We start from the raw sequence: 18,746 nt of genomic DNA, 5'->3' as shown, positions 1-18,746 counted from the left end.
CCAACCTCTAGTAGCAACCATTCTGCTCTTCTTTTCTGCAGGTTTGGCTCTTTTAGATCCCATATATAAGTGAGATTATACAGTATTTGTCCTTCTCTGTCTGGCTTATTTTCACTTAGCATGGTTTGGGAGTCAGTGGCTGTCTGTGGTCAATAGAGAAGACTCATGCTAACCTAAAGATTTGGGAATGGCAAGTATAGGTTTGCTGGCTGGAGAGGTCATGGTGGGTGCACTGCCATATTCTGACCAAGGTTGTGAAGCATCCTGTGGAGGACAAAACTCATAAACATCCCCATCTGGATTTGGTGGACTCAGAAAAAGCAAGTACAGCAAGGGAGGATTGTTGCCTGGGAAAGGAAAAGTCATTGGTTTGCAGCCTAGAGGTCTTCTGAAGTGATGTCTCTTGGTGAGGCTCAAACCTGGGACTGTGGTGTACATTCCTTGCATTGCTGTTCTAAGTCTTCTCTGGCTCTATAGCATTTCAGGTGGTGCCCATTTCTTGTGACTTGTTATCATGCAGCTCGGTCCCCAGGGGAAACATTCACATCCAGCAGAGGGGTGGCATTGTGGATGAGGATGGGCCCAGCTGTGGGCAGGTAAGAACACACATCCCTGTGTGGGCTCTGAACATTTCTCCTCCCCCTCCTGTCATCTCCTGTCACTTTGTGCCTCTCCCTTGGAGAACAGTGCTTTGTACATAGTGATTAGTCATTGTAAAGTAACTGAAAGACTTCTTTAAAAATTAGGATTTTAAACTACTGTAGTGGAAAAAATGATAAATAAACCCAACGGTTATTATTCTTTAAAGAGATAGTATGAATAAAACCCAGACTTTTAAACACTAAACATTCATATGAGGGCCTTTCCGTAGAAAGAAGGGGATGACAAGTGCAGAAGTGGTCGCTTATCTCCCCTCTTCATGTTCCTCTAACCCAGCCTTGACTGAGCCTTGTTATCACCCTGAGAATGTTTAAAAAATACAGTTCCAGGGACACTCCCCAGACCAATTAGGTCGGAATCTCTGGGCATGAGCTAGGGCATTGAGATTTCATTTTAAAGCTCCCTAGAATCATTTAATGTCTGGTCAGGGGTGAGAACACCAGTCCTTATATTCCAACTTCCCAGGGAATGAACTTCCAGAATTGAATTCCCAGTCCCCAGGGGCCACATCTCCATGGTGTTTACTGCTTGGTCCAATCCACCAGGCAAACATACCCAATCTACCCCTGTTTCTTCCCCATCAGGTTTTCATCAAAAACCTTGAGAGAGTACCAGTGCTTGAGAAGCAACCTAGAAGACTTCAAGTCCATGACTATGATGTCAGGAGAGAGAATGGACTCTTGGTGGAGTTGTCAAAGGAATTATTTAGCTTCTCAGGGACAGGTCACCTGGCAGCTGGCCTTCCTTGGCATCAGTGATCCTTGGGGACCAGTCCCAGCTTCTGCCTAACCAGAAGGGGGCTTATGCAAGGGGCCTTCTGACCCACCTAACGCCTTTTCCCTTCATCCTGTTTCCCACCTTGACTGTTTCCTAACCCTGATCCAGCGAGTGCTCACCCTGAATGGCCCCTACACCCCCTGCAACTGTCCTGAGCTCTGCCTTAGACAAAAAGACTCAGATTCAGGTCAGCTTTCTGGACTCAGTGTTCCTTGCTTCCTGGACCTGAGTTTACCTTCTTGTGGGGAGTCCCCTGGGCCTGGGGGCTGCCTGTCTTCCAGTTCTGGTTGTCTACAACCCTCTCATTCCCCCTGCTGCCCACACTTTGCTCATGACAATTATTTTTCTCAATTGCCTCATGCAAGGTTTCCGCGGGGAACCAAATCTGGTCCCCATAAATGTGTGGTGAGCTTTAAACAAATATTCACAGTGGCATTACAATAATGTCCACCAGATACAGCTCCAAGGGAATGGGTGGAAACTCAGAGTAGATGAGAATGTGGTTTCCAGCATCAGTCTTTTAAGTGCATAAGTATCTTGGTGAGTGGTAAAAGAACCCATTATTTATTTTACTTCTCCCTCAGCTCAAGTTGAAGACTTTTTGCCTCTAAACCATGAAGATGTAAATTACTGTGGCCATTCTGTGGGCTTTCCTATTATAAAAAACCACTTGTTTTCATGGTGGTTCAACATTGTTATTTTGAAATTTTAGGTGAGAAACTCGATAAACTCCCAGGATTCTTTTTTTTATGCAAGTGGAATTTTGCCAAGCTTGGGAGCATCAGTCAATCCCTACCCTTAAGCAAATGGTAGAGAACCTACCTTGAGCGCATCTTGCTGTCCACCATGAATGTTCTTGTTGGCAGCAGGAAGAGGCTGCAGGAAGTCTAGACACTGCGTGAGGAAAGATTTTTGAGGGTCCTGGCCCTGGGAACATACCTTCAATCCTTGCTACTCAAAATGTGGCCCAAGGACCCGCTGCATCAGCTTCACCTGGGTAATTGTTAGAAATGTAGAATCTCAGAATCTACCCAGGTCCACTCAGCCAGAATCAGCAGGTTAACAAGATCCCCAGATAGCTCATGTGTACATTCACAGCTGGAGAAGTGGTGTTCTCAGCCTTTTCCTGGCCCCTTCTTCCTCTCCTGAATTTTACTAACCTGTGCCAAAGAAGCATTTGGTCCACATAGCCCCTTTCATCTAAAAGCTCAGAAGACAGGGAGTCACCTGGGTCTAGTGATTTGATGTCACCTGGGTCTCAGGTTGTGGCCTTGCCTGACAGGAGAGCTACACTTTGAAGAGGGTGGGTGCAGTTGGGGCAGGCTTTGTGTAGGTATGCCCAGGAGGTAAGTGTTTCAGCAAGGTAAATAGAGAAGATATCAGCCCTCCTCTTCTAGTGTCCCACATTTGTGAAAACTTTGGCATGAATGCTCTGTTCCCTGCTTGCCCCCATCCCATGCACCTGCAGTGCAGAGGACTCTGGGCCAAGGTTTCTTAACTCAAAATCTCAGTACCTTCTTCCCCTGTTGGTGTAGTGGGCATTACCAAAACCATCATTATCCCAGAATTGTTTACAACAAAATTGACTGGTTTTTAAAAAATATTTATTTATTTATTCATGAGTGACAGAGAGAGAGAGAGAGAGAGAGAGAGAGAGAGAGAGAGGCAGAGAAACAGGCAGAGAGAGAAGCAGGTTCCATGCAGGAAGCCCGACATGGGACTTGATCCTGGGACCCCAGGACCACGCCCTTGGCCGAAGGCAGGCACCAAACCACTGAGCCATCCAGGGATCCCCCGAAATTGTTTACAAAACTTAATTCTCCACCCATTTAATGGCTTGACATTTGGTTACCTGACTCCTTGGTAGTTCTTCTTCAAGGAGAGACAGAGTGGTGGACGCGGTGGGGAAGAGATGCAGGAAGAGTTACGACTTAGCTTTGCCTTATTTGGGTGGTTCAGATATGTCAAAAACAGTCCCCCATACCCTTGTTTCTTATTTAGTTTGCATAATCAACAATACCACACAACATGGATGAGTTCATCATATTTTCTCCATTCCCCTTTATCAGTGATCAAGAAAGCACAATGGTTCTCACCTGACTGAGGGAGGAGATTTTTAAAATGCCAGTACCCAGGCTCCTTACAGACCTGTTAGGTGGGAACCTTTGGGGGTGAAGCCAAACAGTGGCATTTTTTACAAGCTCCCCAGATAATTCTAATAGACCACCAGGGTTGAGAACCTCTGGTCTGAAAAGATAGTCAAGAGCAATGGTTCTCAAACTTCAGCACACATCCAAATTGTTTGGAAGACTAGGCTCAAGAAGTTACATTTTTAACGAGTTCCCAGGTGATGATGCTACAGCTGCTGGTCCTTGTTCTGGGACCAAGCATGAGAACAATTGGTCAAAGGATCTGAGTGAAAATCTTAGTTGTGCTGCCAATTTGCCATAAATATGAATAATCACTTGAAGTCTTCTCTTTGCTTTGATGGTCTACAACAGGGGCAGGCAAACATCTTTACGTAAGAGCCATATAATAAATATTTCTAGCTCTTTGGGCCATATAGTTTCTGTTGTAGTTGCTCATCTCTGTCACTGTAGTACAAAAGTAGCCATAAATGATGTGTGAACAAATGGTGTGGCTATTTGCCCTATTAAAATTGCATGTAGGTAGCAGGCAAGACTTGGACCATCAACCATAATTTGCTGACCCTTGTTCCACACTTTTACACACTTTTACTATCAAGGTACCTAAGTGAAGATTTTTTTTAAAAAGATTATCTAATTTGCTGGGCCTGGATCTAGGGGTGGATATCTCTCATTGGTCCTGTAAAATTCATGGCTATTACCTTTTTAAATATTGCCTCTTCCACATTTCCCCACTCATCTCTTCATGCAACTCTCATCTGGTAATATGTTACATTTTCTCCCTTCATCTTTCATGCCTCTGAACCACTCTTATATTTTTACCTCTGTTTCTCTGTGCTGCATCCACATCTACTTTTCATTTCTGACAGTCCTTTTTGGCTCCTTTTCAAATCTGCTTGATGTATTTTGACGCCTATTATATCCTCATCATACACTCAATTCCCTCATTCATTTCTTTAAGTATCTTTACATAAACCAATTTCACATTCTCTGTTCGTATTTCCAACATCTGCGATCTCTGCAGGTCTGATTCTGTGGTTTATGATTTCTCTTGATTTTCACAAACGGCAGCTTATTTCTTCCTGACTTTGGTGAATTTTAATTCTGAGCTCATAGTCCTTAAAACCCTATCTGTGATCATTCTTTGAGGTACTGCATTTTTTTTTTCTATCAGATGCATGGGGGTAGTCCCAATCTGTTATCTCACAAAATAAATTGCTGACTTTAAGAGCTAATCAAGTAGTATGAATTTTGGCGCACTATTTCAGAAATTCTCAGGAGACATTTTTCTTTCCTCTTGTATCCAAAGGGCCTCTCAGAGTTGGTGGTCCCGGTTTTATGTGAGGGGTTTCCCAGTCACCTTTTTACCCTGCCTGTCTCTGGTGCCTGAATGACCCATTAAAGCATGGGCTAGGTCACCAAGAAATGGCCATGCCCCCACAGGTAACCACTACCTCCAGCATTAGCTTTCTCAATTCATGCTTTCTCAAAGTTTCTGATCTCTCAAGAATGCCTTATTCTGACGCTGGTTCAGCTGCGCTTTAAAATAATTATTTTAATTAATATCATCTCCAGCTTTTTAAGTAGCCTGTTTAGGGCTGGTGTCATATTACCAGAAACATCAGTAGGTAGCTTCCTTATCTCTAAATGGAAAAACCAACAGAACCAGGACTCAATGCATTTTTTTAAAAATGAATGAATCAGTAATCTTTATATTGTTCTCTGCATTCTCAGGGTTATGCGGTCATCATGCTACTGTGCAATCTGAGGACAGACTAATGAAATGTTTTCCAGATTAGACTAGGTTCATAATATGAATCTATTTCATAGACTTCTTTTTCAAAATGTACTGTATGGAATTTGTGGACTTAGCACTTGTAGGTTTGAGTTTCCCTGTGTGATTCAGAAGGCCCATATCAGGTTGCAATTTGTCCTTGTGCTGAGGCATCAATATGAACCAACTATTCCATGAGGCTCGTAGTGGAGACAAATCTTTTGGCTTTCTGAGTGTGCCTAGCTCACCCCCAGAATCCTCATCCCAGGGCACTATACTGATCTCCTCTCCTTGACTTGCACTACAAAGTAAGTCTTTTGAAATTATCAAGCAACAACAAATCATTTTTATGTATGTGAAAAATGGTCACCAACTAAAAGCTAGACGTTTTGTAAAAGTTGAGAGGCAGTTAGACTGTGGTGTGCATGGATGTGCAGGAAACACTTAACTCCCGATGGAAATATGATTCGGGAAGACGCCAGGAGCTTGTACAAATTTTCCACATTCTTGAGTTGGGGAATTCTGGAAGAATCAAGAGTGCCATCCCATGAGGATTTCAAGTGCCTACTGCATATTAATAAATAGCTTCGTGAAAAATAAAGTTAAGCAGAAATGCTAAGTTTAAAAAGAGTCTGTACACTTTGGCAGTTTCTTACAAAACTAAACATACTCCTAACATACGATCCAGCAACCAAACTTCTTGGCGTTTACCCAAACGAGTTGAAAACTTGTGCCCACACACAAACCTGTATATGAATGTTTATAGCAACGTTATGCATAATTGCCCAAACTCGGAAACAACTAAGATATCCTTCAGTAGGTGAATGGAGAAAATATGGCACATCCAGACAATGGAATATTATTCAGTGATAAAAAGAAATGAGCTATCAAGCTATGAAAAAACATGGAGGAAACTTAAATCCCATATTATTAATGAAAGAAGCCAGTCTGAAAAGGCTATGTACTGTATGATTCCAACTATATGACATTCTGGAAAAGGAAAAGTATGGAGATGGATAAAGATCAAGGGATGCCAGGGCTGGGATTGGGGAGGGGGATGAATAGGTGGAGCACAGAGGGTTTTTACAGCAGTGAAACTACTCTGTGTGATACTGTAATGGTGGATACATGTCATATATATTTGTCAAAACTCATAGAGTCTTCAACACTGAGTGGTAGCCCTAATGTAAATTATGGACTTTGAGTGATAACAATGTCCACGTAGGTTCATTGACTGTAATATATGTTCGATCTGGTGCCAGATTTGATAATGGGGAAGGGGAGTGTGCATATGCAGGGACAGGGGACATATGAAAATTCTCTGAACTTTCTGTTCAATTTTGCCATGAACCTAAAACTGCTCTAAAAAAATAGTTTATCAATGAAAAAAATAAAATAAATATGAGGCTGCAAAATGGAATGCATATTTACCTCTGCTGCTTCTTCAGGGTAGCTGTTACCCCCTGAGAGAAACAACCCTCCTGAAATCACACACGGGGTCTTGGTCTGAGTGCCGGCTCCTCTGTGTGTCTCACCTGGCTGGGGAAGTGATCTCGGGTCCCAGAAGGGAGGAATGAGCAATGACATCTCAGGGCTTGGAGAATGTGGAATGAAATGAGGACCTTCTCCTACAAGCCTGGCACATGGCCTCCGTGAAGGATGAGAAGGGAACAAGAAAGGAACTCAGGCCATGTGGCATCTCCTGCCTTCCCAAGAATGGCCAGGGTGCCTTTCTGGGAAGGCTCGTGCGTTGGGCAGAAATCTGTACCTCTGGGAACATCAGAATGAGCGGGGAGGGGCTGGACAGGCAGCCGGAAGATCCCACCTCTGGCTTTTCTTGATTCTCAGTGCAAAGCAGGACCTCCACACAGGCACACACTAACACGTGCAAGAAGAAATGCGCAGATGAAGACAGATGGACAAGCATACATTGATGCTCACCTGCCTGGCATCTACTCGCACAGTTACGTGTGTGCACGTTCCGAGTTCGTGTCTATTATAGATACACACGGACAGATGATCAAGGCAGCTTACCATTCTGGAACACAAGCGGTAGCTGCTGATAAACATGTTCTCTTGATGGCCTGGGGAGTTAATTGTTCTAATGCACATCCCCAGGGAATGCGACAGTCTTCCAGAACAATCAGCCCTCCTCCCTCAGTCAGCTGCAAGTGGTGGGACTCTGCCTGTAGCCGAGACTCCCCGTATGGTTGCTGGCAAGTGCACACATGTGTTCATGTCAGTCTGCCTGCAGGCGGCTTTCCCACCCACGCATCTTCAATGCCCAAGCAGGTTGTAATTTAGCGCTGTCAGCTGATGACACTCACTTCCCTCTTGTGACACTGCAGGCGTTTGGGGGCAAGAACGTGCTGCCTGCAGCTGCCCGAGAGGGTCAATGACAGGAGTGGTGAAGGAACTGAGTCATGCTGGTACCCCCCGGGCCCCAAAAGCTTGGCCCTTCTGACTTGAAGCCTGGCTCCCAGTGTTGCATAAGCTTCCTGGAGAGATCAGCAGTCGTTTGGGACACTTCTGCCTCTAGGCTGCACATGGAAGATCTCCTAAGTAGAAACAGCCCCATTTGCACACTGGCAGCTGGAATCTAACTGAATGTGGAAAAAAGCTCAACAGAGGGCTCAAACCAAACAAAAAATTAACCAAAACAACACCTTTCAAGTTTACTGAGGACTACAAAACTATTTTGAAAAACTTCTGGTACTAATAGTCTTAAAAAATTGATTTAAAGACTCTTCTGTTGAGTTCAGAAGCAGGGAGGCTTTCAATACTTCCATACTTCTAAAATTCCCTACTTTTTTCCTTATAAAATGACCTTATTGAGCTGTTTTGCAACTGTGACAGCCAGAATAATGGCCCCCAAGGATGTTCACCTCTTAATCCCTTGGACCTATGAATAGTTACCATACATGGCAAAAATCAGAAGTGATTCATCTTAGGGTTTTGAAGGGGGGGGGAGATTATTCTAGATTATTCAGGTGGGCCCAATGAATTACAAAGGTCTTCCTAAGAGGAGGAGATGTGAGGGTGGTATCAAAGGCTGGAGTGATGGCTATAAAGATAGAGAAAGGAGCAAAAAGACAAGGAGCACAGGTGGACTAGACACTTGGAAAAGGCAAGGAGATGAGATCTCTTCTGTAGCCTCCAAAAGTGTGGAGCACAGCCTTGCCAGCACTTCTATTTTAGGATTTCTTAGCCCTCTTCACTGTAAAATAAGAAATTTGTTTTAAGCTATTAAGTTTGCATTAATTTGTTTCTGCAGCAATAAGAAACTAATACAACCTATGGTGAGTGATCAGATCATGCCTGTTAGTTTAAAAAAGGAATGATTATTTTGCCAAATTAACTGTTCCTGTGGATCTTCATACAGGTTCCTTGAATGCCTTCCTTTGTTCTGGTGGGCTTATAGTAGAATTGCTCAAATAGTCTTCACATATTTATGCTAAGTGAAAAATCCCTGTTGGGAGGCTTAAATCTAACGATCTAATTACAATCATCTTCACCCATCTTTGCTGGGGATTATCCTACTGTATGAGTTTTCTAGTACTGCCAGTACAAAGTGCCACAGATTGGGAGCTTAAACAACAGCAATTTATTTTCTCACAGTTCTGGAGGTTGGAAGTGCAAGAGCAAGGTATCAGCAGGTTTGTTTTCTTCTGAGGCCTCTCTGCTTGACTTGCACATGGCCACCTTCTTGCTGTGTCCTCACAGGGTCTTTCCTCTGTACCTGCCATGTAGGTGTCCAAATTTCCTCTTCTTATATGGATGCCAGTCATATTGGATTAGGGCCCATTCGAAAATTACCAAAAGGCAATTTGAACTTAATCACCTTTTTAGAGGCCTGATTTCTGGTTACTTCCCTATGTACCGGGGGTTAGGGCTTCAACATATGAATTCGGGGGGAGCACATTTCAACCCATAACATCTGCACTAGGTACAGGTAGGAGAGAGTCTATGCCAGCTGAGCAGATAAGACTGTGCACTGCCACTGAAGGATTATTCACCATAATTCCATATTTTTTCTGCTTTGGTACAGTCAAGTGTACCATGGTATGAATCTATTGAAACTGTGTCATTTTGTCACCTTCTGGCCCACAAGGAAATGTGTCACAGAGACCATTCAACTAAGATGAGGACAGGTCAGCTCGGAGTGGTAGAAACAATCGCAGAAAAATCTTACGGGGTTGGGAAGTTGGGGGTGGAGGGTAGGGAGGGCTGTATAAATGCAATTAGATCCCTACTTCATACCACACACTTTACACATACACCAGATGGGTTATATCTACATGTGAAAAATACACCTCAAAATTTGGTAAAGAAAATAAAGGACCATAGCTACATGATCTTGGAGTAGAGGAAATCTTTTTTTTTTTTTTAAAGAAGAATTTACAAAGCCCCAACAATAAAGAAAAAGATAGATATATTTAACTACTTTAAATTTTAAAAATCTGTGCAGAAAAACATATAAACTTCTATTGGCAAAAGATTAAAAACAGACTGGGAAACACATTTAATAGACTAGGAATTAGTATACAAATACGTAATAAGGAAAAGTAGAAAAAAATGAATTGTCTGAAAAGGAAACATGAATGGCCAACAAATAAGGAAAACAAACAAGAAGATCCTCAAACTCAGAGAAGGCAAAGAGAAACAACAAAAAGGGAGACCATTTCTCACTCATTGTATTTGCACAATTTAGTAGTCAGGCTATTGCAACTGTGGCAAGATTGTAGAAGAAATGATAAATCGTTGCTGGAAATATGAATTGGTAGAGGCATCTTGGAGAAAAAATTGGTGACATGTAGGAAAATATGTTTACCCTGTGCTAGAAATTCTGCTTTGGGATAGCACTAGACAGCCTCCTGCGTGGTGTCATGAGCATCTTGTACCCAACAGGCTGGTGCAGCATTTTTTTGGGTTGGCAGGGGAAAAAGGAAGTGACCGAAACATCTCTCAGTATAGGAATAAAGAAAATGTAGTATTCTCTCTGATGAAATACCATACAACAATTTAATAAATAAAATTGATACATAGTAGCATTAATAGATGTTAAAATCATAAGGTAGAGGGTAAAAGCAAGATGCAGATTGATGGGATATATACAGATAATGTACTTGTGTTTTAAAAACCAAACCAGATAGTCTGTGTGTGTGTGTGTGTGTGTGACAGATATACATCTATCTAGAAAAATATTTTTCAAAGAAATGGAAGGATACGTGAACATTTGAGTCTCTAGGGGGATGTGAAGAGGGATGGGTCAGGGTTGGTGGTTTGAAGGGCATTAACTAATATCTCTCCTTGGCTTGCCCTTCCCTTTTTCTCCCTCCTTTCCTTCCTTTCTTCCTTCCTTCTTTTTTCTCCCCCCAGAATTGAAACAAATAAGAAAAAAAAAGTTAACATTTATTCATTTTAAATTGTGGAAATATGGGAGTTTAATTTTTTTCCTTTATTTTACTATAACTTTTAAATCTCAGAAAGCAGAAACCAAACCAAAGAACCTAGTATTTCTATAAATAAAAAAAAATCATAAACTGTAAAACTCTATTAAAATAAATAAAGGAATACTCAAACAAAAGAAGAAAAGTATTGTAGTAAGTTTGCTGTGTTCTAGAGAGTGGGCCAACTTCCTAATAGCATAAACCCAACTCCTCAAAGTTGGGAGCGCCCACTGGTTTTTGAGTTGGAAGGAACCAGAGTGATCATTTACTGCTGAACCCCCTTTTTTTAAACTCCCTTCACGAATGATCTTCAGTCTCTTGAAATATTGTGGTGACGGTGTCTTCTTCTAGTACCAGCAACTAGCCCTACTGTTCTGAAGCGAGCGATTCCATGCATTTTTCAGCAGCTCCAACTCTTGAGGAAAACGCTTCCTAATCTTGAGAAGAAACCTGTTCCTCTGGACTCCAGGGCATGGTTCCATTTCTTCTTTCTGGAGCAACAGAGGTGAAATCCAAGGCTTCTTTAACAGGAACGTCCTTCAAAATGTGAAGACAGCTATCTTGCATTTACAAGTTTTTATACCTAAAAATATAAAGGGCTTTTGACGCAAACGCAAACATGTGAGCATCACATGGGGACACCACCATAAAACTCTAACAGGCTGTGAAACTGAGCTTTTAAAATTCTCTTTGACAATAATGGAAGAAACTAACCTGACAGCACGGAGAGCTCAGGCCGTCCCAGATAGTGAATTTTTCCTCTGGACTTGGAGGCAAAGGAGTCCCCCTCTTCCACCCCCACCCCCCCCAAGTGCATAATTGATGAGCAATCCTTATCAGACTTGAAAGGACAAAGATACAAAGGGGAACCGGATGCCTGGTTAGGAACTGATACCTCCACTGACATGAGAGGAAGCCACATATCTCCTTCTTAATGGCGCTGTATATTTTATAAGAGAGTAGCGACGCCTTTGCCAATCTCAGTGCCAACGTGAGCCAACAAAGGGATCCAAATACCGACTTAGGAAAGTCTATCTGAAGGGTAAGGGCCCCCGGAGGCCCGGCCCCCGCGGTATCGATGTTCACTGGTTGGCTTCTCCACCAGCTCGACAAGTGACCAATGCACGAGAGAGCCTGTTGGCTGACGCCGTCCGAGTTACCTGAGATGCCGTGTACCCCCGCAGCGGGAGGGCGGGAACGTGAAGCTCAGCTTCCCACCGCCGGTGATGAAGCCGGGACTCCAGCTCGACTTCCCGGAACTCAGCAGGCCTTCGTGCTGCCCTGCTGCGAACCTCACCCCCCGCGGGCACGAGGGCTCCAGAGCAGTGATAATAATAGCTAATGGCTGGAAGCAACCAATCAAAACGGACCTTGGCTGCAATGCCTTATGGGTACTTCCGGCCGGATATCCGGCCCCCGGACAGCTCGAACCAATCAGGCTCCGAGAAGCCCTTTCTGAGGTGAGAACCCCCCCCGGAAGTGCCGCTCCAATCACGTGGACTGGATTGTTACGTCACGTTAGAGCTCCCTGAAATTATATTTTACGCATTAAACCCCTTCTTTTTAAAATTCCTCTTTGGGAGTCACTTCAGTTGGTCTTTTTTTTTTTTTTTTTTTAGATTTTATTTATTCATGAGAGACACACACAGAGAGAGGCAGAGACACAGGCAGAGGGAGAAGCAGGGAGCCTGATGCGGGACTCGATCCCGGGACTCCAGGATCACGCCCTGGGTCGAAGGCGGCGCTAAACCGCTGAGCCACCCAGGGGTCCCCAGTTTGTCTTTGAATGCAGACGGAAATGAGGAAGGAATGGGAAAGGGATGGCTTAATTTTTCCACATTGTGAGATGACTGACAAAGCTCCATCCTTCTCTAAGGTGGTTGGGCGGCCTGAATTGAGGGAGGGGGTGTAAGCATCCTTTAAGGCCCTCCCCGTAGCTCCCCAACCCTACAGTTCCCTCTTCGGAGAAAGATGCCTTCTTAAAACCCCGCCCCCCATCTCCACCTGTTGCCATCTCACCCCAGAGCCATTTCCCCTACACACGGTCTTCCTTTTCTCCTTACCAGATTCCATCTGCCCCTCCTTTCAGCTATAAGTCTGTTTTCTAAGCCTGACATGGTCCACGCGGATAAAGAAATCTTCAGATGGTGCTTCCCAGGCAGCCGTCTCTAACTCTGGGGGTGTTGTGACCACCTACAATGGAAAATAATTATTTCACAACCTTTCCCTTACTGTCTCCCCACCCCCACCCCACATCTTGCTGTATGTTTATTTGTTTTTGACTAGAGTGAATTAAAATCAGTTTTGTTTGGAGGATTTCACAACAGGCTTTGACATTTTTGGAGATACAGTGGAGAAAGATTGAAGACGAATGAAAACCTAACCACCGTGAGCATCTCACGAGTTTGTGGGGCTTTCCCCCTTAGTTGTGCAAACTCAGTCCAGTGGGATATAGAAATGAGCGCTGCAGGAAGGCATTTTTCTGTTTGCCAAAAAGCAGTGGTGTTGAATGGCTTGAGAGACCACAAAATCACATTTCTCCACTCAGCACTGGGAAGAAATTATAATGGGAAAGTATATGACCAATTCACATCACCTGGGTCCACCATAGCCAGAGAAAAGGGGATTCCAACCCAGTCACTAATATGCAATGGATTAACTTGCTGTGGGTGTTTTTCTGGGTCTTTCTGTTGTCTTTTGATTCAACCACATAATTGCCTAAATTAAGCAGTGGAGGGTGCCTGGCTCCTTAGTTCTTGGGCTGCTACCCCTTGAACTTGCATCGTTTAGATTAAGGAAGAAATGAAGGCAACGCAGGAAGGCTCTCGGTTGGGATTGCTGTGGGCATTAGCTTTAGTGTCAGTCCCAGCTCTGCCCCCAGCATTTCAGGTGCATGAGGTCTGGCTGGTTTCTCAAGAACTGCCCTGGTCTGATGCCCACTTGAGAAGTTTGTTCTCCAAAACTCAAACCTCAATAATTATAAAAACTTATTGGAAATGTTTTCAATATTTTCAAGCTGAAAATATGCCTATATATTTTAAACAACCCCGAAGGGATTAAGAAGGGGAGAGTGTCAGGGCTGGGTAAGAGGCAGCCTCGTGCTGAAGGCCCAGGTGGGAAAGTGCCAATGTCAAATTATTGGATGAGATTTCTGAGCAAGAATCAAATATTTTAGTCCTCCAGCATTTGTGGAAATTATTTTAGCAGGGAGCAGTGGTGGCACCAGGACAATGATTTGTTTTCTCAAAGTCTAAATTGGGAAACTGTAGGGCTCCATGTTTACCTTTTCGTTACAAATTTAATCTTTAAGATATTCTATCTGAATGATGAAAAGCCAAGAGGTAGAGCTCTGTATTTTAAAATGGCAGGGGGTCTTGAAGACCCCCCAAAATTGCTTAGTAATAGATCAGTGATCTCCAACCTCAAATGACTTCCACATATATAAATTGCAAGCCAGAAGGAGACAGTAAGGAGAAGAACAGAAGGGTTTGTTTGGAGAGTACCACAAATAATTATAAGTTATGGGAACAGAGAGGAAAATAAGACATGTTGATTAGAAACACCAGGATGAATTGGCATTGATTTCGCTGTACAATAGAAAATTTGTTTCAAATTTTCTTCCAACAGATGCATAGCATGGTGAGAGAGGAATTAAATTTTATTCCAGGTTCAAGTTTAAGTTTGGAAATGAAATTTGGGAAGGTATGCCTCATTTCACAGAAACCAAGCAACTTTCTGAATACTCTTACATAAGGTGTCCAGTTGAGAGCTGATTTGATTATCTAGTAGCTGTAGGCTCAGAAAAAATTGCTCTCCTGCTTTTTAGTATATGTTTAGCCCTTTGTGTTCACTTGCTGATGCATCCTAATATTCTTCCCTGTGAATCTTCGCATGTCCTGCCACAGTCTGGTTCTAATAGCAGTCTCAAAAAAAAAAAAAAAAAAAAAAACCACAGAAGTTTCCATAAAGCCCTTGCTTGTTATATGGCTACGGAACACCAAATCACACATTCTGCTCACTTAAGTTGCAGCTGTTAATTTTCCTCCAGGTCCTTAATAACTGGAATAAATACAAAAGCCACATATATTATTGCTCTCTCTCTCTCTTTTTATTATTTCTCTTTTTAAATGAAGAGCTGGTTAGCATCATCAAGTCTGCACTACTTCCTTAAAGTGGGATTTGACTGCTTGTGGTGCTTTCTTCCCAGAGTCCATGTGGTCTCTTGACCAGGGAGCCCTGTCACTCAGCCGGCCATGGACTGACCCCTGGGCTGACCCACAAGGCTGGCCCAAGGCAGAACTGGCAGGTGGGCATGGCTGTTCCCCCAGCCCCCTAAGAGGGGCCTGTGTCCTGAGCATGTGCTCACCCTGGGCTCCACTGGCTCTCTCCTGGAGCCACTGTTTAAAAGCCACTCATAATAAAATAAAATAAAATAAATAAATAAAAATAAAAATAATAAAAGCCACTCAGACCTCACCCCATTGGCCATCTTCTACCCTAATCTTCGACCTGAATCATAAGTGTTCCTGTGACCCGGCTCCCAAGCCTCAGAAAGGTCCCTGTTCATGGACGCCTACTCCCATGGCGATGCTCAAGAATCTCTACAGGGCTGATGTGCAATAGCAGAGAGCCCCTGGCCCACTGCCCACAGTGACTTCTCTGCCCCTGGGGGCTCCCCTGGGCCCTCAGCGGCCTCACCTCCTCCTGCCTAATTGTAAGCATATCCCTGGGCCCCACAAAGAAGACGGGACAACCTGCTAGAGGGTAAGCGATGCAGAGGATCATGATTGGGCTTACTGATGAGTCCAATGCCTGGTACGTAATCTGCACTCAGCAAAGTGCTGTAACACATTTGGGGGAATCCTCTTCCTCTTTTCCTCCTTCCTTCCCTCCAGAAAAGAAGACATGGTCTCTCTCCTCATCAGGGATGATCTCAACCTGCCTTGTCACTCTCTCCTCCAGAAGCCTGGTCCTCCCTGGTTTCCTGCCCAGGATCCTCATCTCTATCTTTCTCTTACCCTCAGCACCACCTCCTCTCTAAGTGGTATTCTCTTTCTGACCGTTTTCCCCCAACGGTTGGAAACTTGTTATTATCAGGGTAGATAGAAGTACTACCACTTCTAGAAGGGGCGGGAGCTCTCACGAGGACATAAGGAGAAAACAAAACAACAAATAAATGATTTCAGTTAAAAAAAATTGAGATTTTTACAGGCTACTCCTGAAAAATTAGAAGGCCTGCCAATCCCAGACCAATGGATCCCCATATCAACCAACATCAGTTGTTCCTTTCCAGAAGACCTTGCACTGGACAGATGCAACAGATGTCACCTCCTGCATACTAGTCTGTCAATGGACCTGACATGCTTTTAAATTTTTTTTACAAAAATATCACTGGCAGGACGCCTGGTGGCTTAGCGGTTGAGTGTCTGCCTTTGGCTCAGGTCATGATCCTGGGGTCCTGGGATCAAGTCCCACATCAGGCTGCCTGCAGAGAGCCTGCTTCTCCCTCTGCCTGTGTCTCTGCCTCTCTCTCTGTGTCTCTCATGAATAAACAAACAAAATATTTAAATACACCGGCTACCTAATTCTGATAGACAGACATGCATTCCAGTCCCTGTTTGTAGAGCTAGAGGTTCTTATGCTGAACTTGGCAGTGGGCTGATTGCATGACCAGTAGAGAGAAGACAGGGAGCTATTACTGAACTTTTTAGACTTTTTCCTTCAATCAAGTGGGACCACCGCCAGCTCCTCTCACTTTTCTCTCCCAACCATCTAACCAAAACTCACCTGAATTTCCCCCAACATCCAGAAAAACCACACTTCAAAAGATTCAGAGCCAATGGAGACAAAGATGCTTTGTCGATGGAGGATTTACTGACTTATTTCTGAGAGATTAATTGGCATCAGGACATGAAGAGGGACTGGGTGAAAAATGCCCCCTTATAAAAGATGTATTTAAAAACCTGATTACAAACATAGTTCACATTCATTGCAGAAAACTCAGGAAACACAGAGAAGCACAAGAAAAGAAAATTAAAACCACCTCTACCCTCACACCTAGAGAATACAGAATACACCTTTCATTATTTTTTATTCTTGTAAATGGAACAAAACACATTCCAAAGATCAGATCTTATGGTAACCCCCTGTCCTGTATCATATTAGACACATTTCCTCGTGTTACTAAATATCACCTACCTGTATAATTTTAGGGATGATTTTATACATCGTATTCTATTGGGAGAAGGTATCATAATCTAGGTAATCATCTCCTATTGTCAGGCATTGTTTCCAATTTTCTCCTAGCTATGAACATCCTTCCTTGCTTGCATATATTTTCACATGTCCATGATTATTTATTAGATAAATGTCTAGAAGTGGATCAGTGAGTCACAGGTACGATTTTTTTCAAGGCTTTTGATAGTATCATCAAATTGTCCTCTGGAACTTTATTCTCACCTGCAAGGTATAGGAGTGCTCATTTCCCCAAATCCACACTACCTGGAAAACATGTCCTTATGGGTTTGGCCGATCGACAGTTGTAGCACTTGGCATTTAACAATAATATGCCAATAGCCAAGGACCAGACACTGAAAATGGTGGGGAGAACAGAGGAAATCTCTGAGAACACAGAAGGGCTCTTTTACAGAGGAGGAAAGTGAGACCCAGAGAAGTAAGTGATTTGCCCAAAGTCATACAGGTAATCGGTTGGTGTCTTATTGATGGTGGACTTGAGTGTAGTCACCGGCCTGCAGCACAATGACCAATTCTGGTCACAGTGTGGGATCAATGAGTTAACAATTATCCCAAGCTTACCTGACTTCCCTTGCCCCTGCCATTTTGAAGCATTAAATTTAGGCAGCTGCTCATACTGGTCGTGAAACGTCATGATGACCAAAAGCTCTCTAGGACCTCAACACTGGGCCAGATCCTCTTCGTGGTTGCTCTTCAATATATATCCTGAGTCTGATCAAACCTGCACACAGCGAGCCGTGTATCAGGCTCAGCTAAGGGCTAGGTGGTCTGTGTAGGAGCAGCAGCCTTCCTAAAAGCCTCCTCGAAGAAGAGCACATGCGACAGTATCTCAGGTTCAAGATGCGTGACTTGTTGCACCCGGAGGCAGCTGGTCAAGTCCAGACTAGCACTGTATGTGCTGCCTCTGAGCCCTGAAAGCTCTCCGCCTCATTTCTCACAGCAGACTTGGGGAAATTGTGGCTCCTCCCTGGCCCTTCAGGCAGTAGCTCTCTAGGTGCCCCACACTGCCACCCACGGTTGGGTGGTGGATCTCTTCCCTCCCCTGACTTCTGTGACATCACCACTCTTTTGGTTTTTGTCCTACTTTCTTGTATCTATTTCAGTGTGTCTGCTTTAACCTTTAATCGTAAATACGTGGCACAGATCTCAGATCACAAACTCAGAGATGTTCGTTATTTTAATTTTCAAAACAACCACTTTCACACGCTATTTCAAGCTCTTATTTTGCCGGATAATGGAAGCTGAAATGTCAACGAACTTGGGGTCATCTCAGATGCTCCCACTGCCCTGTTCTCCCCTTCCTCTGGGAATTTTATGCTGAGGGGAGGCGCAGGGGTCTGGCATCCGGTTACCACTTATCATCCTTGGGCACATACACACTGGCACAGCCTGAGGCGTCTGTCGTTCCTGTCAGGTCCCTGTCCTCGGCAATGTATGTCACCACAGTGTCCTCCTGGGCCCCCCTGAGCTCTTGTCAGAGTTGGCTCTCTCTATCATTTCTGGGCTACTCAGGGACACATGGAAAATGTCCAGCTAGCACTGGTGCGGGTGCAGGGGAACTGTAACATGTGACTGGGCCATTTGCCTGGTGACATGCCACCCAGCTTTTGCTTCTCCAGTACTCGTGCTTGGCATGGAGGCAGCCCCGCCCCTTGGCTTGCCTCCTTTCACGAATGCAGAAGT

General features: G+C 43.9%; 1 protein-coding gene and 1 long non-coding RNA gene across 2 annotated transcripts in view; one reads left to right on the top strand and one right to left on the bottom strand.

Annotated features, from left to right (window-relative positions):
* Positions 1–18,746, top strand: part of KCNE2 (potassium voltage-gated channel subfamily E regulatory subunit 2) — a 113,241-nt gene that overhangs the window by 54,995 nt on the left and 39,500 nt on the right. The gene's annotated exons all lie outside the window — the stretch shown is intronic.
* On the bottom strand, positions 8,957–18,017 carry LOC121479259. Its single transcript, XR_005984702.1, has 3 exons — positions 17,625–18,017; positions 12,872–13,001; positions 8,957–11,391 (listed from the first exon to the last, which is right to left on the bottom strand). It is a non-coding gene; the product is annotated as an uncharacterized LOC121479259 (long non-coding RNA).

Source organism: Vulpes lagopus, chromosome 20 (assembly GCF_018345385.1).
Source record: "Vulpes lagopus strain Blue_001 chromosome 20, ASM1834538v1, whole genome shotgun sequence".
Taxonomy (NCBI): Eukaryota; Metazoa; Chordata; class Mammalia; order Carnivora; family Canidae; genus Vulpes; species Vulpes lagopus.
The sequence above is the reverse complement of the archived record's forward strand: the minus strand, read 5'-3'. Positions and strand labels throughout refer to the sequence as shown.